We start from the raw sequence: 8,702 nt of genomic DNA, 5'->3' as shown, positions 1-8,702 counted from the left end.
CAAATTCCTTTTTAAAAGGCAAAACCTTTGTACCTAAAGAGTCCATATTGCGTACCTTAAAGGTACAAATTAGTACCCAAAGTATACATACAGGCCTCCCTTTGAAAAGGTAAATCACTTCCAGTGACAGCTTTGTACCTTTTTTTCTGAGAGTGTGGGGCTGACCGAAGTGTATATGTTTTAACCCTTAGTAGTTTTAAAAGATTTTATGGATCACACAATTTAAATACATTTGAATGGCGGTTTCATGCCAATTTCATTTTGTCTTTTTTTTTTTACTTTAAATGATAAAAACAGACTGTTAAATGAAAACAGCTTTAAATTTTTACTAAACAAAAGTATGAAAAATTTTTTTTTTTTAACAGTATAAACAAATGAAAAAAATATATTTTAGCCTAAAGTGCAGTATGTGTACATAACAGTGCTATTTTTGTATTATTTATATATTCTATTATAGTATTTAACATTTGAATTTGTTTATTTTTGGTATTCATTTGAATTTTTTTGCTTTCTTTTTTGTTCCAGTTATACTTAGAAATTTTAGTAGTTCAGCTTAAAACTTATTTCAGTTAATTGCCAAGGGTATATTTTTTATGTATATTTATTTTTATGTATATTTAATAAGTTTTAAATCTAAAATTTGTATTTTCTTTTCTTTCAGCTTTATTTCTTTAGCATTTGTTTTAGTTAACTGTAATAACACTGAAATATTCAGGATTCAAATGTAAAAAAAAAAAAAGAATCTTAATCATATTTATCATGTTCAAAAAGAATTTATTTATGAATGCACTTACATAAAACCCATTCATAATGATTTGACCTCTTACAAGAAAGAATAATGGCACAAACTGATGAATGATCACTGCTTATTTTTATAATGGTTTTCTTCTAAGGTGTTCAGAAATAAATGGTTTCCTCCTTTCCTTCTGAAGCTTTTTTACGGTGGGTTTTATCAGCATAAGCCAGTCCTTAAAAACTGTGCTCAGGTTCTGAGACATTGCAGTGTAGGATATCAATGAGGCTTCTGTTGGGTGTCTGTCAGGACGATTCATTTGGCTGGCAGCCTTCTCTGAGACTTGTCACCTTGCCAGCAGTGGAGGCTTTCTTGTCAACGGCCTGATGACGACCAACAGCGACGGTCTGTCTCATGTCACGCACAGCAAAACGACCTGGAAAGTAGTAGTGGATAGTAAGGAGTTCAAACAAAGCAGAACGCTTGATTACCGTTCAATATATGACGTTCATGGCAACATAAATGATGACTCTACCCAGTAGGTACTGAGAGAAGCTCTCCACACACATGGCTTGCCAGGGACCATAAGAATAATGGCAGCATCTCCTGTAGATTTGAGAGCCTTGGGGTTGTCCTCTCGCTTGCCAGAGAACGCACGGCCGCAATCTTCTCCTTGAGCTCAGTGTTCTTGCAGGCTTATGTGGAGCAGTGTGGTGAAACCAGCACTGGGGGCATAGCCCCTGAGAGATCCGCTGGACCAGGGTGGTTCAGGATGATGACCCGGGCGAAAAAGAGGGGTGCACATCATAAAAACCTGACATTAGAGGAAAGATCATGCAGATAATATCTATTAGTTATATCTAACCTGAGCTTCGTGAAGCTGCTCGCCTCATAGGGGGTCGTTTGCCGTTCCAGCCATCGCGACACGGCGGATGTCCTTCTCACAGACATCGCTCTTAACATTGAAGCCAACGTTGTCACTCAGGGAGAGCCCCCAGCAGGACTCGCAAACCAACGACTTGACTTCAGTGGTCAGGTTGTGGCAGTGGCACAAAGGTCACAAACCCTCTTAACAGCCTTTCAGATGTTCCAGTTATAATACACCCTCCAACAGGCGCTCTCACAGTGGCGAAGTACCTGAGGGACAAACTACACAGAAATGTTTGAGATCACTAAGTAATGAGTGCCGTGCAGCCGTGGTTTCATTAGTTGAAAATGTTGAGAATGAAGTTGGCGGCTGTGGTGTTCTTGTTAATGAAAAAACTGAACCCAATCTAAAAGCTAAAACACCTTCGTCCAGTGACATAAAAATAAAAAAACAACATACCTGGGAAAACACTGCTGCGGACTAAACTTATATTTTTAATTCAAAACTAAATGTGTGTCCGCAACATTCATTTTATTTTAATTTATTTTTTGTTGTTTTCTTCCAACACCGGGTATACTAGAAACTTGAAAAACCTTCGCAGAAACTGTCTACCCTTTTTCAACATGAAACTGCTTGTTTGTAATTTATCTGAATCACGGCTAAATGTGAGGTGCATCCAAAAAACCCACCCACACCACCAGTCGGGGCCACCCTATGTCCCTGTGCAGTTGTGTACGCTTTATTAATTTACCTGCACTTTACCAGATCTATGGAAAATCCCTTTCCTCACTATTTACAGGTATCCAAAGTGTTGCAAAGAGAAAAAAAACAAAAAAAAAAAACACAGTTGTTGGGGGACTCTTTCTTTTAAAATAAGACGCCTCTTGGACGTTTGCTTTGGCCCCCCATTGTGCGACTCCGCTGCCAATAACATTCATGGACTTTACTATAAGAAAATTAAAAGCATTTTGTAAATTGATACCAGTTGGTTTGCAATAACTATGGTAGCCCTACCTCACTACCTAAAACTGGATTTAAATAACAGGAAGCCAAAAACTATGAAACCAAACTAAAATGATAACTAAAGGGTCAACACCAAAAAGACAAATAAAAACACTTAAATATATTATTAACCAAAAATCAAACTTTGACACTATAATAAACCCAGGTTGGTGGGTTAAGCTTACCTCCAAATTTAGCCAATTTGCATCTTGCAGCAGGCAGACGGAGGGGCTTATCGGTGGGCCGGCTGCTATGTGGCAGGATTGGAGTCCAGGGCCTCGAGAAGGTAACACCATTGGCAGCACACTCCTATCCTCTCGCAATCTGCCATACCTTGAACCAGCTCATATATTATACAAATAAGAAAATAAAAACCAAAAAAAGACCGTCTATTCTGCTGACCCAAAAGATAGGTACTCAGTTATGGCACAACATTCGCACAGAGTGATCACAAACCCCTTCTCTTCCAAATTCCACCAGGAAAAAAAAAAAAAGCAGCAGCATGCTCACGTTTGTGTTGGTGCTCCAGCATGGTGTCACCGTTGCCATCCAGAAAGTGGGTGCCGGATCAGGGCCAATCAGTGGCGGGGTGGGGTAGTGCACCCTCTTTATGTCAATGTATGTGCTGCCCAGCTCTGATCTCCCTTGGAGATTCATCATCACGCTTCTGGCTGTAGGGGGGGGCTCGGTGGAGTCCATCTGGTGGACTCCAACCATAAGCTGTTGGACTTGCCAGAGTGTAGGCAAGCGGTGCGTGTGTTCAGGGCGTATGGTCCGTTTCTTTGGGGGAGTTACCCCGGGGTGTGCCCCAAACCGCCTACTCAACCCCACCCGTCCAGCGACAATCAACCACAGCCCAGTCGGCCCTGGGCAATGGGGTCAAGACTGGGAGAAAATAATCCTACCAACACTTTTACACAAACAACTAATCAAATACATGCCACACAATTAAATCCCAACACACACAGGTACACAGTCATATGTCTGGTTCAGATTTGTGAACCATACAAAAACCCACCCCAAAAAACCCTACTTGAGGGCTCCCCGTACATGGATAATGTTGTGATGAAATACCTGTGTCCAGGGGCTCAATGATGGTGACAATAAGACTTTTTCGGGCGGTTTCAAAACTTCCAGAAGAGGAAATAAATGGTTGATACCACAGCTCACGCTCGGCTTCATTTGTCCAGCACCCAGGCGTACTCTTGCTAGGAGCCCTTGCCCATTGATTGTATGAGCTAGTGGAATTTTAAATATTCAGAAGCATATTTGAGATATGTTATGTAGTAGAGACCACGAAATGGACAAAAAGAATAACATAAATAAAAGATAGGATAGAGAGAGAATATTAGATAGATAGATAGAAGAGTCTCGGAAATAGCTTATAAGAGACTAACATCGTTTTCAACCTAGAAACCGTATAATGTATGTGCTAACTTTACTTTTTTAATTGCACTTCTCTATTTAATGTGCCGTCTCATTTCCTGCACACCAATCTGTCTCTCTGTTGTCTGTACTTTGTGAACTTTCTCTGCCCAGTCCAAAACTACGCTTTAGATGTACTCTCCCACCACATGCGTGTTTGTTAGAGTCCCGGCCCGAAGTTCTTCCTTCCTGTAGACTCCATCCGTCATCCGGAAGTGGCGGCAACTGCATGTTGGCACGCTATCCCTCATCTGTTTTCTTATCCTTCAATTTACTTCCCCGACTGGTTCTCTATCCCTGCTCCCTGCACCCACTTTTGTATGTAGTTGATGATGTCTGGTTTTAGGGTGATATGCCACCCCTCTCGCCTTCTTCTCTCACCACTGTATCTGTCCTTTTCCTCTACCATGGTTCTTTTCTGCTGTGTTTCCCTCCCTTTTTTTTTTTATTCTACACTTCCTTGCATTACCACATTAGCTTGCCTCCGTCCTCAGCTTTCCCTCTCACAAACAATGACCCCGCCCTCTTTGCACACGTCGATCAAACCAGGGCTACATCGTCGTCGCGCGTGGCCACAGTTCTCTCTTGTCGTCAGTCGCCATCATCGCGCTGTGCCATGTATGGCATGCCAAGACTACTAATTTCATCCTGTCATATATATCCCGGATGTTTCTTTGTCGCGGCGGCCTATAGTCGCAACTTTTAGGCGGCTTGCAAGCGCTTGCCTTCATATAGCATATAAATTGCATTTACCCCTTATTCGCAGACTGTTGGAATTTTCACATACTATCTCTTGCTACCTAGCGAACCTGTTTACCATAATGCTTTTGTTTTCTGCGGGACTCTGAATTAGCAAAAACACAGCCATTGACGTTCCATATGGACTGGTGCTCGTTATCCATTTTTTTCCGTCCAGGTATTCTTTTTGCAAGATCTGCGCAACACCCACCCCTCCCTCTGTTTCACTTCGTGTTTTTCCTCCATGTTGAAGGAACCGGAAATGACAGCACCTAGCCATGCCTCTCTCCAGCTTGCCAAACCAAGTTTGCGCTCTCCTATGCGTTTAAGTGGAAAAACGAGGTAGTAGAGCAAAGACAATCATAGAAAACCTGGAAGTACAACATAAACCTTTGTCCTGAATTCAGCCGTACCCCTAAAACCTAACCAAATTGACCCTCCTTGTGCATTTTTAAATGCATCTTAAGGTGCCTTTTCCTTAGAACACAGCATATGCAAACTTTTTAGGATTAAGAACTGAATAATAAATGATGGCAGTAATAAACCCTTACCCGACTACTACAAGCACTACGCGCACAGCCCAGCAGCACTGAGCCGGAGAAAAAGGCAAAACGAGTCACACTTGACCCGTCTAAATTTATACCAGGTTCGAGAACCAGGGGTGCCGGACTATGAAAAAAAAAAAAAAAACACCTAGGCACCCAATTAGATACTGCTTCCTGATGTGAACGGGTACCATTAGGTAGCTTTACTCTGACCACCACTATTTGCGAATTGGAGTGTAGAAGACATGACAGTTACACGATCTGGGCACACCTGCCTATGTGAGAAACCCGGCTGAAAACACGTCCCGTGTTTTAAAAACAGCTCGCCAAGCGGACATGACAAATCATATTACAGTTGACTCATCCCCAAAATTCCCCTACCCAGGTTACCCCCACTGATGGACAGGAAGACAAAGCGCAACTTTCAATTTTTCAGACCTTTATATAGGTTTTGATTCAGCAGCTTCTTTTCGAAATTTTACTTGTGGCATCGGTATGCAGTTCTAAACTATCAACAAATTTAAACACTGAAGCAACATTTTTCCGCGCCACTATCAGCAATGAAAGGCCACCACTATAATCACAAGTTAGGTTTACACCTTTCCTGCGGGAAACTTTTACGATGGGTTTTAAAGCAGCAATAAGCCAGTCCTTAAGTCAGACGTGCCCAAGGTTTTTATGAGAATTCCAGGAGACGTTGGGAAAGAGCACTACCACACAGATTTGGACAACAGCTTGAGTTAAGCCGGAAATTCATTTGAAGTTCCCGAGCGGGCTCTTAGGCGCCTTCTGCTGCAGATTTGTTTCCTGACCCTTGCCAGTGAACCACCAAGTTTCTCTAAACGCCTCTTGAGTAGACACCAACCAGGCACGGTCTTGCCTCTAAGCACATCTGTCACAGCAAAGCGACCCTGCCTTGGATGGAGAATGAATTAGTACAAAACTACAGAAATGCAGGATATGGCATTGCAAGAGTGATTAGGCATGACAATGAACTTACCAAGGCAGGGGGGGTAGGTCAGCAGAATGCTCTCCAAACACATCGGGCTGCCAAGGGATTCATCTCAACAACAATGCGCTAGCATCTCAAAGATTTGAGAGCCTTGGCGGTGTCTCAAGCTTCTGGCCAGAAAAGACGGTCGATACTCTACCATGAGACCCTCAGCAAACTTAGCAGCGATGTTGAGCGTGTGGCAGTCCAGAACTGGGCGCATAGCCATGCGAGATCTGACCAGGGTGCGTTCAGGATGATGCCCTAAAAACAAAAAACAAGTAGTAATTACATTATTCACAACCCTGGATTCAAAGTGACTTTGTGCACCAAGATGCATAATGCGGAAAGCCTAACCGGAGCATTGAAGCTGCCGCGCATCCATAAGCGGGGGAGGTGACTTCATGTCCCCCCCCCCCCTGTCTCCCAGACACGCTTTAACTAATGGCCGGATGTTTCCTTGACAGACATCGTTCCTTAAATGCTTGGAAGCACAACGCGTTGTCACCAGGAGTTGGCCCTCAAAGTACGAGAATCTGTCGGTGCATCTCAACAGACTTGCACCTCACAGTGGGTCAGGTTAGGCCGCCGCGGCCAAAGGTCACAACCATACCTGGGCTTCGTAGGCACACCAGTCACCCACACGGCCACGGGGGCACAGTTCCAATCCCTGAGAATGTGAATCGGGCAAGTGAACCAATATGAAGTTGCCTTTAGAAACTTTTACTTCACAAGTTTATAACCAACCTCCACCTTTGTAGGACATCCTGACAGTGGACAGACGGCAGCGGGCCTTGGTCGGTGGGCATCGGCTGGGGGGGCAAAATGGCATACCAGGGCATCAGCGAAGAGCTAACACCGCTAGCCACACCCCTCCCTTGGCGCTCAATACTTCCATCCCTTGAACCAGCCCATCTAAAACACACACAGACATTAATAACTACAGATGTGGCGCGGAATGCACACTAAGAGAAGAGATTCCACACACAGAATTGTGTTTCCCACCACCCCGTGAAAGTTTCATTGAAAAACTTTACGCTTGTGCGGGGCCTCCAGCATGTTGTCACCGTGCCATCCTGTAAAAATTGGGACGAAGGCAACACACTGGCAGGCGGTATGTAGCCGATACCTTCTTTGATGTTAGGCGCTTGAACTTCCTCTGGCTGATTTCCTCAAAACGAGCCCTGGCCGTATAGTAGGGGGCGGGCCGCTCGAGTGGAGATCCATTCTTGTTGCACTCCAACAATTAAGCTGCTTTACTCCCAGTAGTGAAAGCCCCCATGAGCGCGGACGTGCCTCACGGCGTCTAGTCCGTTCCTTAGAGATAACAAGCCTCGACTTCACCTCAACACCACCAGCCAACAATTCAGCACGGCACAGTCAGCCTGGAAGGGAGGCTGAGAAAAAGAAAAAAAAAAACTCAGTGAAAGTAAACTCCTCACCCCACAACATCATTACTCACAAACACAGCCCTGTGTGGGTGGATGGGTAGTCAGACCTGAGAAGTACCAGTGATACATGTTCTTGATGAAATCTCCTGTGCTCCAGGGGCATTCATATGAAACTGGTTGACGTAGTAATTTGCCCTAGTCTCGAATTTCCAGAGAGCAATGTACAATGGTGATACCACGACTCACGCTCTCGGCCTTCAGCCTATATCCAGCACCCAGGAGTACTTGAAGGACGGCCCTTGCCCCACTCCATTTTCGCAAACAAAATTAAATAAGCAGTTATTTAGTTACATTTGAATTTTATACACAAAACATTAAAGCTTTTTAAATCACAAGTGGCTTTAAGTAAGTTTAAAATACGAAACCAGAACTGCTTGGAAAGTTGAATGGGACGAGAACACCATGTTGCACGGCCTACCAGGGCGCCATTACAGAGATCTTGAACAAACGTCCATAGTGAAGCCACCGGACTTAAAAACAACCTGCCCACTCCACACACCCAGCCGGGCTTGACAGAGACACAGGAACGCGTGACCCTACTGCCGCCATTTTGGCTCTCGTTACTCCGAGCTCGTGCCGCAATCAATTAACAGAAATTCCCGGAGCCAAGTCCATACAAGTGTTAAAATCACTCACCTCAGCAGCTTCCCTTTCTCGAAACTTCTCGATGGTTACCATCTCGTCGATTCCACCGCATTTGTAGGTAGAATTCAACCAATACGGCCTGTGGTCGGTGGAATTCCTGAGTACGACGTGGCCGCTAACCCACGCGTGTTAATGTGCGGAAAAAAAAAAAAAAAAAAAAAAAAAAAAAAAAAAAAAATTTATAAAAAAAAAAAAAAAAAAAAAAAAAAAAAAAAAAAAAAAAAATAAACGCGAAGGAGTAAAGTTAAAAAAATAAAAATAATAATAAAGGTATGGAGTAAAATACGCATACTTTCGCATCATT

General features: G+C 43.5%; 1 pseudogene; it reads right to left on the bottom strand.

Annotated features, from left to right (window-relative positions):
* Positions 1–1,038: 1,038 nt before the first annotated feature.
* LOC122143093 lies at positions 1,039–6,708 on the bottom strand (annotated as a pseudogene).
* Positions 6,709–8,702: the final 1,994 nt, after the last annotated feature.

Source organism: Cyprinus carpio, unplaced genomic scaffold (genome assembly GCF_018340385.1).
Source record: "Cyprinus carpio isolate SPL01 unplaced genomic scaffold, ASM1834038v1 S000000738, whole genome shotgun sequence".
Lineage (NCBI taxonomy): Eukaryota > Metazoa > Chordata > Actinopteri > Cypriniformes > Cyprinidae > Cyprinus > Cyprinus carpio.
This window is presented reverse-complemented; position numbering and strand designations above follow the sequence as displayed.